Source organism: Tenebrio molitor, chromosome 4, assembly GCF_963966145.1.
Source record: "Tenebrio molitor chromosome 4, icTenMoli1.1, whole genome shotgun sequence".
NCBI classification, from domain to species: Eukaryota; Metazoa; Arthropoda; class Insecta; order Coleoptera; family Tenebrionidae; genus Tenebrio; species Tenebrio molitor.
Window position 1 is genome coordinate 4,631,608 of NC_091049.1, and position 13,558 is coordinate 4,645,165.

General features: G+C 39.0%; 1 protein-coding gene across 6 annotated transcripts in view; it reads right to left on the minus strand.

Annotated features, from left to right (window-relative positions):
- The window catches only part of LOC138129820 (potassium channel subfamily K member 17-like), a 142,067-nt gene that overhangs the window by 101,844 nt on the left and 26,665 nt on the right, over window positions 1-13,558 (minus strand). For 3 of the 6 annotated variants that reach the window (XR_011159399.1, XR_011159401.1, XR_011159400.1), the window contains one exon: window positions 13,123-13,514. The gene's annotated coding sequence lies outside the window, so the exon portion shown is untranslated. The other 3 variants (XM_069046120.1, XM_069046121.1, XM_069046122.1) reach the window with 3 other exon arrangements.

The window sequence follows — 13,558 nt, forward strand, 5'->3', positions numbered from 1 at the left end:
GGGACGACAAGCCAAAACACGACGAAAATATCCTGAGCCGTAATCGCGGTGCGAAAACTGGCACCCGTGCCATTAGGCGTCTAATAATCGGCTCCGGAATTGACGAAATCGCCGGAGTTTACTTCCGCACATTAGCCAAGGGTCCGGAAGCGTCCAAATATTTGCATTGGGGCGGAACTATCGAACTAGACACGTATCCCCGTCTCCATTGAAATAACGAAACTGTCGAAGGATGTCGGTTGAAAAATGCAGCGCTGAAAGCGTTTTCGAGTCTGCCCCCGGACGCCCGCCTCCGTGCATAACGACTTGCAGGAGGAAAGGTGTGCGGAATGGACGAGGGAGCCGTGCGTGGCCTGTCTGAACATGTCCGCATTACGCCGTCATAATCGGCTTCTGGAAATCGGTCGGGCTTGTTTCCGGACATTAGTGAGAGGCCCGAATTGGAACTCCCTTCAAAGTAAATATTTGCCGATAGGACGATGGAACTTTATAATCATGGGAGTTGGGGTATTGACGTTATGATGGAACGGGGAACGAGCGAAAGGGGGGGATGAAAGACACTATTAAGAAGTCATAACACGACGATGGAAATACTTAATGGAGAGGGAAGAGAATTAGAAATTAATTATGAGAGAGTCAAGTTCTTGAGATTAAAGACAGTTTGAGAAAATCTGAAAAGAATGGTTTGGCAATGTTGAACCAAAAGAAACCAAAGATATTTTTTCTTTCTTTAGGGAACACCGTCGTAATTCAAAATGAATCCTCAAGTCATGTTTTTTCAATATATGGAGAGAATCTATATACAAGGGTCCTCAATTGGACTAAGCTCCATGTTTCATTTTGGTCACTGGAAAGGAAATGTTATTAGTGGCCCATTTCGGAAGATTTCTCTACTGGGACTAACACAAGATGATTTTTGAAGTGAAAACTTCTTTAGGCGCAGCGCGACATTACTCCCGGGCAGTGAATTAGTTTCACCGTCACGCGTCATGTCACACGCTCCGAGGTGAGAGGCTTGCCCCGATCTGACCTTCTTGATAGCACAAATCTCTTTAAAAAACTGCACAGACGCTCATTGTAACGTCTTTTCCTAGTTTAGTGCTATAATTATCTTCTCGGTGGCACTTTCCCCTTCCATTCCTCATCATTCCCCTTCTCCATTCACTGTATAACCTTCACACTTCTCACCACCGCCTTTTCTAACCGATTTATTTCTCACAAATTTCAGCAAATCTCGGCTCGAACAAATCCCATATCTGAACTTCCCACAATTCTCCACTCCAACTAAAAAAACTACATTAAGGCAATCGCTTGAACATCCTCCGCCTCCCCGAGGCCCACTCCGCAATTGAGGTCAAGAAAACAGGAAGCCCCAGGTTCAAAAGCAAACAAACACCTCCGAACGGCACACCTCGACGCTCCGATAATTATAACAATATTGTTTAACGAGCGTGAAACGACGCTCCCCGACCGGGCGACCGTTCGCCAAAGTGCGAAACGGTCCTCTTGTACTGTGCCGTTGTTCCCTTTTCCACATCAAACATTTTAATAATTCGGATTCAAAGTGAACTCGAGCTTATATCCCAGACGTTTGTTTGTTAAGAGCCTTAAATAGAGGGCGACGTACAAAGTAGATATTTGCAAAAGGAAGAAAGGAGGAGGAGAGGAATTGCTTGCGGTCGAGAACAATGGTCCGTCATTAATACTGACGAACTCGATTCAATGCTCACTGGTATGTAAACATTTACCGAAACTCTCTCATTATAATAAAATTGTTTAATAGCGTGTGTGTGTCGTAGACGAGAGACGGCGCCTCCTTTATACAAACGGCCAGATGAGACACATTTCAACCGTGCAACCAACACACAACTCCAGTTGTGACACCTTTATGTAACTGCACTGGCGCTCGTCACACCTTTCAATTGTATAGTCATTTCGAAAACTCACCCGAAGCCACGCCCACGCGGTACTTCTCGGAATATTCAAAACACTATACATTTCCCTACTCGCGGGGTTCGCCCCGTTGGGTTTCGCGGTTTCACCGCTTGCTTAGACAAATGTCTCGGATTTTTTTCTAGAGCGTTACACACCCGGACCGTGCGTGACAAGTCCCGGATAAATCAAAATTACGCTCCGCGTACAACATCAGCACTTTTATAAAGCATTTTCCTCCGGTAAACACTGAAAGCTTAGTTGCCCCCGCAGTAAGCTCGGGATAAACACGCGGCCACTGTACAAAAGATTAAATCTTCATTCACGTAGCGCCGCCCTCCTTATCCATCTTCCGCAGTAAAAAGAGAAACAGTGCGATACAGAAGCGCGACTGTGCCCCCTAAACGGTCCAGAAAAATGATGCGATTTCGCGTAAACACGTCCGTTTTGTTTATCTGGTGCAGACAAAACGAAAAACCTCCTGTTTTTTGGAAAACGGCGCCGGCGCTTGTTGAGAGATGAATGATTCAATTCGGGTTTCGTTTCGTGTTTAATTGGTTCAGAGAGGGAATTTCCCTTTGGTACGGAAAATTTTTCTTCCGTTCTTGTTTACTTAATTACGTGGAGAATTAAAATCGACGCGCTTTTTAAACGTACGGCATTGCAGGTGAAGCCCACTGGTCGATACGCCGCCCCCTTTCCGTTTCGACTGTAATTGTGCTGCATCTTGTTGAGGTGACGGTTTCGACTGAGTTCGTCGCCTGAATGCACCGCCGCCGCACCACCCCCGCCCCAGACGCTGCCGGTGCGCGGATTCACCGCCAGGTCTTATTAAAAATTCCGTCGCTACTGCACGACCTAACTAAAATTTTCTCGGAGCAAATTTGCATGCAACGCACGTAAGGATATCAGAGGCAGGCTGATTATGGTGTACAAATAAAATTACAACTAAATAAGATGTCATGAAGACAGATGGAGCATCTAAAGCAAACAGAGTAGAAAACAGTTCAATATCAAAAATTAAAAAAAAAAAAAAATGTGGAAGACGAACTTGAAAGATGAAAAATTGTACTGGGCTAGAAGAAATAATAATAATAATAATAATAACCAACAAGTTTTAAAATCTTTCATTGACAAAATGCATCATTTTCGACCGCAAAAACCTTTGGAATTCACAATTTTTCATCGTGTTAACTTCTTCAAGTCAAGGAAGGAAGTCCATGCCCAAATATTTTACTTTTAGAACCTTTACACACTTCAAGTCACAAAAACAGAAAATTGCTATTTTTTGTTTAATGTTCTTTTTTTCATTCAATAAGGTGTTATCAATCAATATAGTTTAGACCCCTTGTTATGTTCTTTCCTGCCTTTGCAATGGTCTTATGCATCACTCTTCCTTTCAATTATCTTGGTCCTTTTTGATTGAACTGTAGAAGCTTTCGTATCAGCTCCATGTGTAATTTATTCACCACAAGAAACTACAAACTTTGTGCTTAGCACTAAAAGCTTCTCCTAAATCTACACAACTTCCTGACAACTTAATCTACAAAAGCAAAGGAAATCGTGATATTTTTCGTTTAGTTTTTTCAATTCTATTGAGAATAATATCAGTTAACTCTCTTGAAACTTCTTCAAAATTCAAGCTGCAACAGTTGAAGATGAGTCAGATCAAAAATATTATTTAAGGTGGACATATATCATTTTCTCGAGTTAAGGTCTTCCCTCTAAAATGTAAAAGCTCTGAGTAGTATCTCATTTTTCCTCTAGGGAAATATTTACATAGATTTTTGAACAAAGGAGTTCTTATTTAAAGTTACATCTTTTCTCATTATGTTCAAGACACTATTATTGTTTCCGATTTGTGTATCAAGGCCAAAAAGTGCAACTTTTTCGTCCGAGCCTGAGTTTTCTGGCCGAGGCGCAGCCGAGGCTTGACAACAGGCGAGAACAAAAGGCATTTTTTGCAGAGGTGCACATTAAATTTTTTGGCGTCCGCACGAATTACAAAGCAAAAGATATCATTGGCAAAATTACAAATTTATTTTATATCCACATTTTCCAAATAGATAGATACATTTATTCATAGATATTAACAATTTTTTTATAGTATTTGTTATCAGCTTGCCAACAAAACTAGAAATTAAGTATTTGCAATTCAATTACTTATTTACATAATTTATGGTGACAATTGTCGGATTTGTCGGTTTCGTTGCTAACTTACTAAACACACCAACAGATGGCGCCACGGTCGGCGTCCGAAAAAGAGTTACTTTTCGTCCGTTTGTGAGTACGTAAAATTATCGTTTTCATTAAGGGCGCCTAAAAAGATATTTCCGTTTCGAATCTACATGTTAGACAGCGTTTTTATTTGAACTTCCAATCATTTTGTTAAATAAAACTCTTCCATTCGATTCTCATTTCTTTTTAATATGTAGAAACGTTTCCTCTTCCTACACCACCTACTCTCAAATTGTGGATAAACTGTTGGGAATTCTGTTCTTCTCCTCTCATAAAATATAACTACTGTTTTTCTAAAATTTATTTGAAGTTCGAGTCTACGTAAGCTAAGAGACATATTTTATACAACTTCGTATACTTGTGATATAAAAAACATAATTCTTATTATCATCGCATATTTTCCAGTCTGGTTGCCAGGTTTCATAATAACACATTAAATAAAACTCTCGGAGTGAAATAATCTTTTTGAAGTCGTTCCATTTATGAAGTTAATCAAGTCATTACGTTCTGCATACCGTTCGGATCCTTTGTGAAACGAAACGGCAAAGAAATAAAGACATTCTCCTCTTTTCAGACTCGCCTCGTGAAAAATGTATCGATAAGCGAAGAGATCCGTCTAGCGACGTACCCCTTTTCTGACACAAACTCGGCTATATTATTTCCGATTCGATCGGAAATGACATCAACTTTCTCTTTGGAAAAATACGACCGAGCCTTTTTTCCCATTTTCCGATCGGCCGTGTTCCCGTCATTAAAATAAATTCATCATAAATTCGGTCGACGTTTTTCGCGTTTCGCAAATATCATCAAATGTCCTGTGAATTGAGTTAGTGTTGAAATGTTTCCTGTCAAATGCACACACATTATCATCCGATTTGCCGAAAACTTTTCCCTTTCATTTTCCCTTTTCGTCGCCGGCTGGTGCAACCGCTTCAGTCGCGCTTCAGGACGACCCAAAAAAATTTTCCTTGAAGAGGACGTAATTTACGTGGGCGCACGGCGAACGTTTCTGACGCAATTTCGGCATGTTTTGAATTTATTATTAAGCGAAATCCGAATTAAAACGTCAAATTTTACCCTATTATTTAGTAACGAATAAACCGAGAAATTCCTCGAGGAATATTCCCTCCAACTTCAACAACTCTTAATCGTGTGTCTATTTCTGGACTGGAATTCGACAACGTCTCGTTTCCAGCGCCATCTAATGGCCCACTTGTCATAAATCAAAGCTTATTCTCACGCTAGACAACGTCTCATTTACGTCACGTGATTGCCGACGCGACGCTGTTTGGCATTCCCTAACATTTTTTTCCTCAGGTTGGTCCCTTGTTTCCATCTCTTGTTTTCTATCGTTAAACAGCATAACTCGAATCTTTCCCCAACAAGACAAATTAGCTTAGCGACCCCTGACTAGCCCGATTCGTCTCCAAGTGAAAACTCCTGGACCATATGCTTAAGTACGCAATTTGAATTTCAATTAGTTTTTAGTTTCATTTAAGATCTTACACAACTTAACCTAAAGTCCATTCATTTTGTATTGAACTTTTCAAGGTCAAATAATTTTATTTTTTGGCTCTGTAATTATGTTTTGTAAATAACGACATGCAGGTAAACACCGTAAACGTTGAATTGAGCATTGCTAAATCACATTATGTTGGTTAGATGCATGTCACTATTTACAAAACATAATTACAGAGCCAAAATTTAAATTATTTGACCTTGAAAAGTTCAATACAAAATGAATGGACTTTAAATTGCAAAAAAATAGGTAAATGACACAAAAAAAACACGAACTGACACATTAGAGTCATTAGACGATTTCCATTACGGATCGTGTCAACTGATGTTTCGATTTTTTTAAACTGTATTTGAAAATATCAGATAAATAATAAGGGTCCCAAAGTGGAGTCCTGTGGAACTCTCCGACTGACATTAGTTTCACTTGCTGAAACTTTTTGAAATCTGTGACATGACGAAAAGTTAATTAACAATGAACGTTGCTTAGCTGCAGTTGTGAATCTCTTCAAAAAAAAAATTGAAAAGACAGATTTTCGCGAAATTAGAGAAAATATGAAAGAAATCCGTTCCTAAGCCTGACTCTTTGCGACAGCGTTACCAGTCCCGTCACGTTCCGTTTCTGCAAACTCTTGCCAGCTTTAAACAACAAAAGTTCCTACATAGATCATTCGTTGGTTTGATGTGGTGTAGCTGCAAAATGGCGGTCGTTTCGTGTGTCATTTCCGTCCAAAGAAAACACCATCCTAACGAGAACCAATCTGGAAAGTTTCTCAGATTTCGTCATTACCATGATAAAAAACGCCTGTCAAAATCAGAGGGAAAATTGATATTGCCGCCCCCGCACACCGCCCCCGCTTCACCCAAACTTTCAATCAATTACCCGAGAAAGTTAATGCCGTGTCAACATTAAAAACTCGAATCACAAAGAGGTGGCGACAATAAAAAGTTTTTAATTATGTTTTTCGCGACCAGGGGATGCGCCCCCAACCGCAACATTCCTCCGGCGATGGCGACATATTTTTGTCCCCTCCGCAAGAAATTGCTTATGAGGCGATATCGTGTGACATCAAAGGAATTACGGACTCCGCAAGGGCTAAGAGAGTGTCACGGGCCCTTTAATGAATTATGGATTTGGCGTTGGAAGCCTTCACGTACGTGTCGACGCGCGAGAAAGACGACCACCGCTGTGGGGGAGACGGCGAAGGGGTGAGTCGCGCTCCCAACACCATCCGGTGGTCTTCCTCGTCGGGAAAAAATCGCCGCCCTTACCGAATTAGAGGGACGCCACCAGCGACGGCGGCCTGTGCTGGGACGACATCCTGGGGCGAGTCCTGCGGGAAACGGTGCGAATTTGGCACTGCACTCACTGGGTCGGCGCGACGAAAACGCGGAAAAACCAGACGACCGACGAAGTTTCCGCCGCGATTTTCCCCACTGTACTGAAAAGCGCCACTCACCAGCGAGATTTTCCGACATGGTGGCCGCCGTGGTGGGGGCGAACAAGCGCAAAGGGGTTGCTAAATTATATTTGGTTTACTTGTTACATTTATTTACTCTTTCATTTAGCCGTTCTGGGCCCACCCCCATTGGACAAATTGAATTACTTCATTTGTCGAGACTTGTTGCTCGCCCTTCTTGGACTTTTTCGCGATCACCTGGTATGGCACCAGCGGCGCCCTTTCGTCCTCCCCTCGCACCCAGTGGCGTGCTTCGTTGGACACGACCTAATGGATCGTCCATTAAAAATTAAACCGACGCACACTAGATCCCGAATTTTCCGCGACGTCGGGTTCAATGAACAGATCATACAGAATCGGCGACGTAGTCATACGTTCATGAATTTTTAAAATCCACCCCCCTCGACCCCTTCGGATTACCATTTTATCGAGTCGCCGTAAATATTTATGGCGTAATGAAGTGAACGGGTATCATAAAATCCGAATGGTAATAATTTTCTTAATGAAATGGAGAGGAAGATGAAATTTTCATAAAACAACCGAAAAATCTGGTCCGAGTGGAGGATGCGGTCGTAGAGACCGACTGTTAAATTATCGTAAAACTTCATTGGCGTAGCGTCGAGACGTGACGGGGTGGGGCGAGGGATGGCGGGATTTATCTCGTTTAGCTGACGACTAATATGTGGGGTTCATGTTCATGTGTTTAGCCGAGGGAGATTCATTTGATGGCTGCTGGGCTGCAGCCCTCGGATCGTTATTGTAACGAGTATGTTATTAGGTCAGTGGCGTGGAACGTGACCCGATGAGCGAGGATGTTCCGACGGGAGGAAGGAGAGATTGGGTAGGGGCACTTGACGAAAGCTGAGCTTGATGTATACAAATTAAAGGAAGGGACCGAAAAAAACATGAAACGTATAAAACCGAGATGGTGATCAACTTGGCTCTCAACAGCCGATGAAATTTTTTATTGTTAACTGTCGTTCTCTGATCTAGTAATTTTAAACTGAAAACTGATTGATTATTTTAAGTGTGAACATTTTTAAAATAAGAACGAATGCAGACTGTGGGAATAAATGAAATCAGAGGATAGAAAAGAAGTGGCTTCATAAAAAAAAAATACAAACAAAACAGATTTGATTTTTATTTGCGAATCTTCACAAAATGTTGCATTTATTTTAATGTAAATTAACAATTTTATATTTTTTCAGTTATTTTTTTTTATATCATTTATCCCATTCTGCGAAATTTAGACACGGAAATGTTTTTTTTTCTAATTTTGACATATAAAGTGACACTTTTCAAAATTAATTGACGTTTGGAAACGTCACACTTTTCGTAACTGGTTACGAAAAGTAAAATCTTTCCTAACTGGTTAGGAAAAATTTATTGTATCATCAATTTGACACTGTCATATTTTTTGTTTTTAAGCAAAATAACCGTGCCTACTTACCTACTTGATATTTTAACACAATAATAATTTATTATTAATGAAATTCATTACTTCGTTTAACGTTCGAACAAACTTTTTTTTGTCAAAATTAGAAAAAATCTTGTATGTAACACGTTAGGAAATGCAATTTTGTGTAACTCGTGTGATTTTGCGGGATCTCGCTGCGCTCGTCCCGCAAATATTCCACTCGTTACACAAAATAACGCATTTCCTAACTGGTTACATAAATAGCTATTATTGTTGCTTTTTCCTTCATTTCTGTATGTTTCATGCTCAACATCTCATTTGTTCTCTATAGTTTTCCAATGCATTCTGTCGTCACCCAAAAACCGTTCCTAAATATATTTTTTCTTTTTTCTATTAATTTACCTTTAATTTTCCTACTCTTGTATAACTGTTTAGTTTCTCTTTATTATTTTTCACAATTACAATTCAAAAAGTGTTTTCCTGCAGTTTTCCTATTTTACAATTGTTTTATTTTTGCATTCCAGTTTTCATTTCTCCAACATTCTCGCTATTTTTGTCTATGATTTTGCATTCTAGCTATTCAATGTTACTTATTGTTTCTCACAATTTTTTTCCTTCTTCAAATTACCAACGCATGATTTTTTTAAATGTTTTTATACAGGGTGTCGCAAAATTAACGTATTCCAAGTCGGGGGTCTTGTAGGGAAAAACCTCAGGATTCTCTAAAAAATAAAATAAAAAATATAGGGGGGGGGGGTCTTTACAAAGATATATGGGTCTGAAGGTTCAAACTTTTCATCATGTTTTCTTCAAATAAAAAATATAAATGGTTGACATTCATTTTGAAATATGGTGAGGATGATTATGTAAAATATTAAAATATAAATGAAGACATTTCTTGAAAAAAACAGCTTTATCTGGAAAAAATAAAAGTTTTATTTTTCCAATTTTTGTTCAAAAGGGAAGTACAACATAGCTAGAATATTAATCAGGTACTTTTGAACAAATATTGACAACTTTGATATTTTTTTCAAAGTGACTGCATTTTTTTTTTACATTTTTACTTGGGCAACAGGATGTCCCCTACTAAGCCCCGAACTCTAAATACGATAATTTTAAGACACCCTGTATAAGTACTATGCATTTATCCCTTCACATATTGTCCCACCTTCAGTTAGATTCTTATTCCCGAAATAATTTTCATTTTTTGCTCTACTAAAGTTATGTTTTATATCAGCTATGATTCTTTACTTTCTCTTGCTCTATTCTTTACCTTTGTGTATTCTTCTAGTTTCTATTCCATTTGGTTTATTTTTTACTGTACTTACTAGTTTGCATTTTGTCTGTCCATTTTTTTTTACAAAGTACATATTTATTATATCGGCTGTTCATTTAAATTTCTCCTCAAAGTTGGCGTTGAAGTGTCGATTCTGAACGCATCATGGATTACAGATCACGGATCTGCTGTTGAAATCTAACCTCACTTTTTGCGTTGTTTGTGTTTTTAGTCTGCAGAATGACGAGTGGTACGTTCACAATCGACTCTTCAACATCAACTTTTAGGAGAAATTTAGATGAACACCCGATATTTATCACCCGAATGGTTTTTTTTTTTAACCTCTTACTTCTTTCTCTATTCCTTTCAGATTTTTTTTTTTGATTGCTAGTCTTTTAAATTCGTCAGGTTATTTATACATTCTTTGGACTTCTTTTTTCACTTCTATTTTTAGTAACATTTTGCTTTCCTTCTTATTTATTTTTTAAGCATTTCGTCAATATTCTTTTTTTAATCATTCTTATACGGTTTACTTTTTATTTTGTATACCTACTCTTTTATACTTGTGTTTTTTACCCAAAGATTTTTTTCTTCCATGGCATATTTTGATATTCATTTCCGTTTATTTTTTCTTGTTATTAGTCTCATTTTCTTAAATTTTTATTCGCATATTTTACTCAAATTTACCCTAACACTGCTTTCAACAAATTTCCGTTTTACGTCTGTTGTATTAATGACATTTTTTTATAATTTCATTTCTATTTTATTTCTTCCTTTCCAGTTTTCCTTCTTCCTAAATCTTTGGATTTATTGCTATACTTAAAACATGTTTCTCATTATTTAGCTTCTACAATTTTGATGGAATTTTTTCCACCTTACTCGAGTAAGAAATCCTTTTCAATTTCCGCTTTCTCTTCACCTTTTTTAGTTTCTTTACTATTCTTTGATCTTGTAATGCCGTTTTTAATTTTCATTATTTTTGTTTCTTATTTTTTTTTTTAAATTTTTAGGAAGTTTGACCTTGTTTTTCTTTCTTAATTTCTTACTTTTATTTCTTTCACATACTCTTTAATATGCTTCTTTTTTTCTTTTTTGATTTATTACGTCCTCATTTCTTCCACAAACTCTTTATTCGAATTATTTACTGTCTCCAACATTTTCTCTATCGTATTTAGTACTTCTTTCATCGCATTCATGTTTCCTCTGTCAATTTCTTTTCATCCTTCATCTATTCATTTTTTTTTTGTCCATCATCTCTTTCTTTTTCAGTGTTTCATTCGCTTCATTTTCTACACGCTCGCCTCTCCACAAAAAAATTCATTGATTCTCGATATTTTACGACAATCTCTCCTCCTATTTGTCAGTTTCCACTCCAATTCAATTTCCAAAATTCATCTACTTCTGCATCTAAATATGATCTCAATATCTGTTTCTCCGGCGACCTGTTTTCATTCTTCAGACAACTAGTTGAGAGTTCAGACTAAATAAACTCTTTGCAGACAGTTTCGAACTTTGCAATTTGAACAGTCCTCAAAATAACAACATCATCGAACAAGCACTCCACTTGAAACGCTTCATAGAGGATCATCAATACATAACCTCCACCGTTTATAAACAGACATATAGGCACAACAGTCTGCTCCAAGAAGCGCATCAGACTTTGTTGTCTGAAACACGATAAACACTAGACGTGTTTGTAAACTTGCAAAACTCACCGTTTAATGGCGCATTTATATTCTCACGTCCTCCCTGTAAATATTTTCAAGCGAACCGACTCCACACGCGAAATTTACACAAGAAGAAAAAATTAATAACTAGAGAGAAAACTGTCACTTGACGCATTGTTCGTATTATTTCATGCAAAAATTACCCGAGTGGCAAACGGCGCCGCCTGTTAATTTTACATCTCATTTATTTAATTTTTGTTTTGAAAGCTGTAAATTAAGTTCTGAATGAGGATGTGCCCTCGACTAAGTTTTTTTTTTAACGACGTTTAAATAATGAATTGTATTGTTCCTAAAAGTGGTGTGCTTTACTGCTTTGTGACTTTTCCTCTGAATTTCCAAGCTCCGCGATGCCAACTGATCAATTCGATATCTCGAGATTTTTCCGGAGATTTTTATGTCTTTAAGCGGGACCGAATTATTAGTTATTTATTGCTTTATAAAGTTGTTGAAATCTGCTGCGGAACAAGCTGACAGATATATTTATACCCCGTAAAATATTAACGTCCCGCGTACTGCAACATGTATCGATAGTCGGACCAACAATGGAGGTCGACCTCTGTCACAAATGTCAATCATCTATCGGTGTCTAGCCCGCAGTGAAACCGATTCCAACGTGCCGAAGTAAAAATCACATTTTTAATCACAACTGACGTATAAAACCTAAATGTCAATCTTGACATGTAACACTTATCTGTGATGAAAATTAAAGATAACTCAGTTTAGGCAACACACCGTACGCGCAGTCAACAAAAGCCGATGCGTGGCCTAATGATGATTCACATTCGACAAAAATGCGAGGGTCTAGTTTTGTTGGGCCACTCTGTATATATCGTATTTATGACGGTCGCCTTGATTACAATCTTAAATTAACGTTTTAATCAGTGACTCATACACGTCGGCCACGTGACTGTTAAATTAATACAGGACAGTCGTCCTTTGAATCTTGAATAAATAAATGTGACAAATTAATTACCTTCCACTGTCAGCTGTCAAACTAATTAATAACAACGCATCACCTCAAAGCGCACCAATCGGAAGCGTTCATCATGACGTCACTGTGAAATTCTTTCAAACCGCTTAATTGGCGAATAAATGCGAATTAGCGTAATGAAACGTTATTTTCATGATGACCGCCCCCATTGTGTGGGTTCGCCGCCCCCTTACCTTGCAGACGAGGGGAACACACGGGACTCACGGCACTTGGCGACTGCTTCGGGGAGGGCAATTATGGCACAAAAAATCCAATTACAAACAAAACTACGGTCTCGTTTTAATTAACTTAACAAATCACACACTTTACCGCATTTAATTACGAACGAAAACCGAAAAATTAGGCGAAAATTAAACCGGAGCGGCGGACTCGCTTTAGATGGCGCTGCGACGGAGAGAGCCAATCAGAGAGTAGGACGCGACCGCGAGATTTGAATGAAGTGCTGTCTTGCACATAATAAATGTTAGCGGAGATTTAAAAGTTTAGGGGAAAGTTTCAGTAGGGTAGATTGGAAAAGGATGGGTGTGGGTGTGCGTGTTAGATTGATTAGTGCAAGATTCACTCACTGGAGTCTCGACCTTTCGAGGACGCTTCAGCCGATTGGATTGGTCCTGGGGCATCGTGGTGCTTGTGCAGTCAGCGTCATCTGTTGCAGCGCATTACGTATTTGACAGTTCTCACTGTGGTCCGTATCTTGTGTATGACCTCCTCCTGCATCAAGTTGAAGCACATGGCGATCAGCGCCATCCCCAGCATCAGATACATCGAGCAGAATATGAAGCTTAATTCGAAGACTTCATCGACCAGATCCACGCCGTCCCCTCTCCTGTAAATCTTGTCGCCGGGGACTAAATCCCCGAAGCCGATGGTGCTTAAGGATATGAAGCAGAAATAGAAAGCGTCCATGAATTCCCAGTCTTCCCATTTACAAAACAAAAGGGCGCCGCCGCATATATACCTGAAAAGGCGCCCGCGTGATTCGCCTACTGGGAATACGCCTCG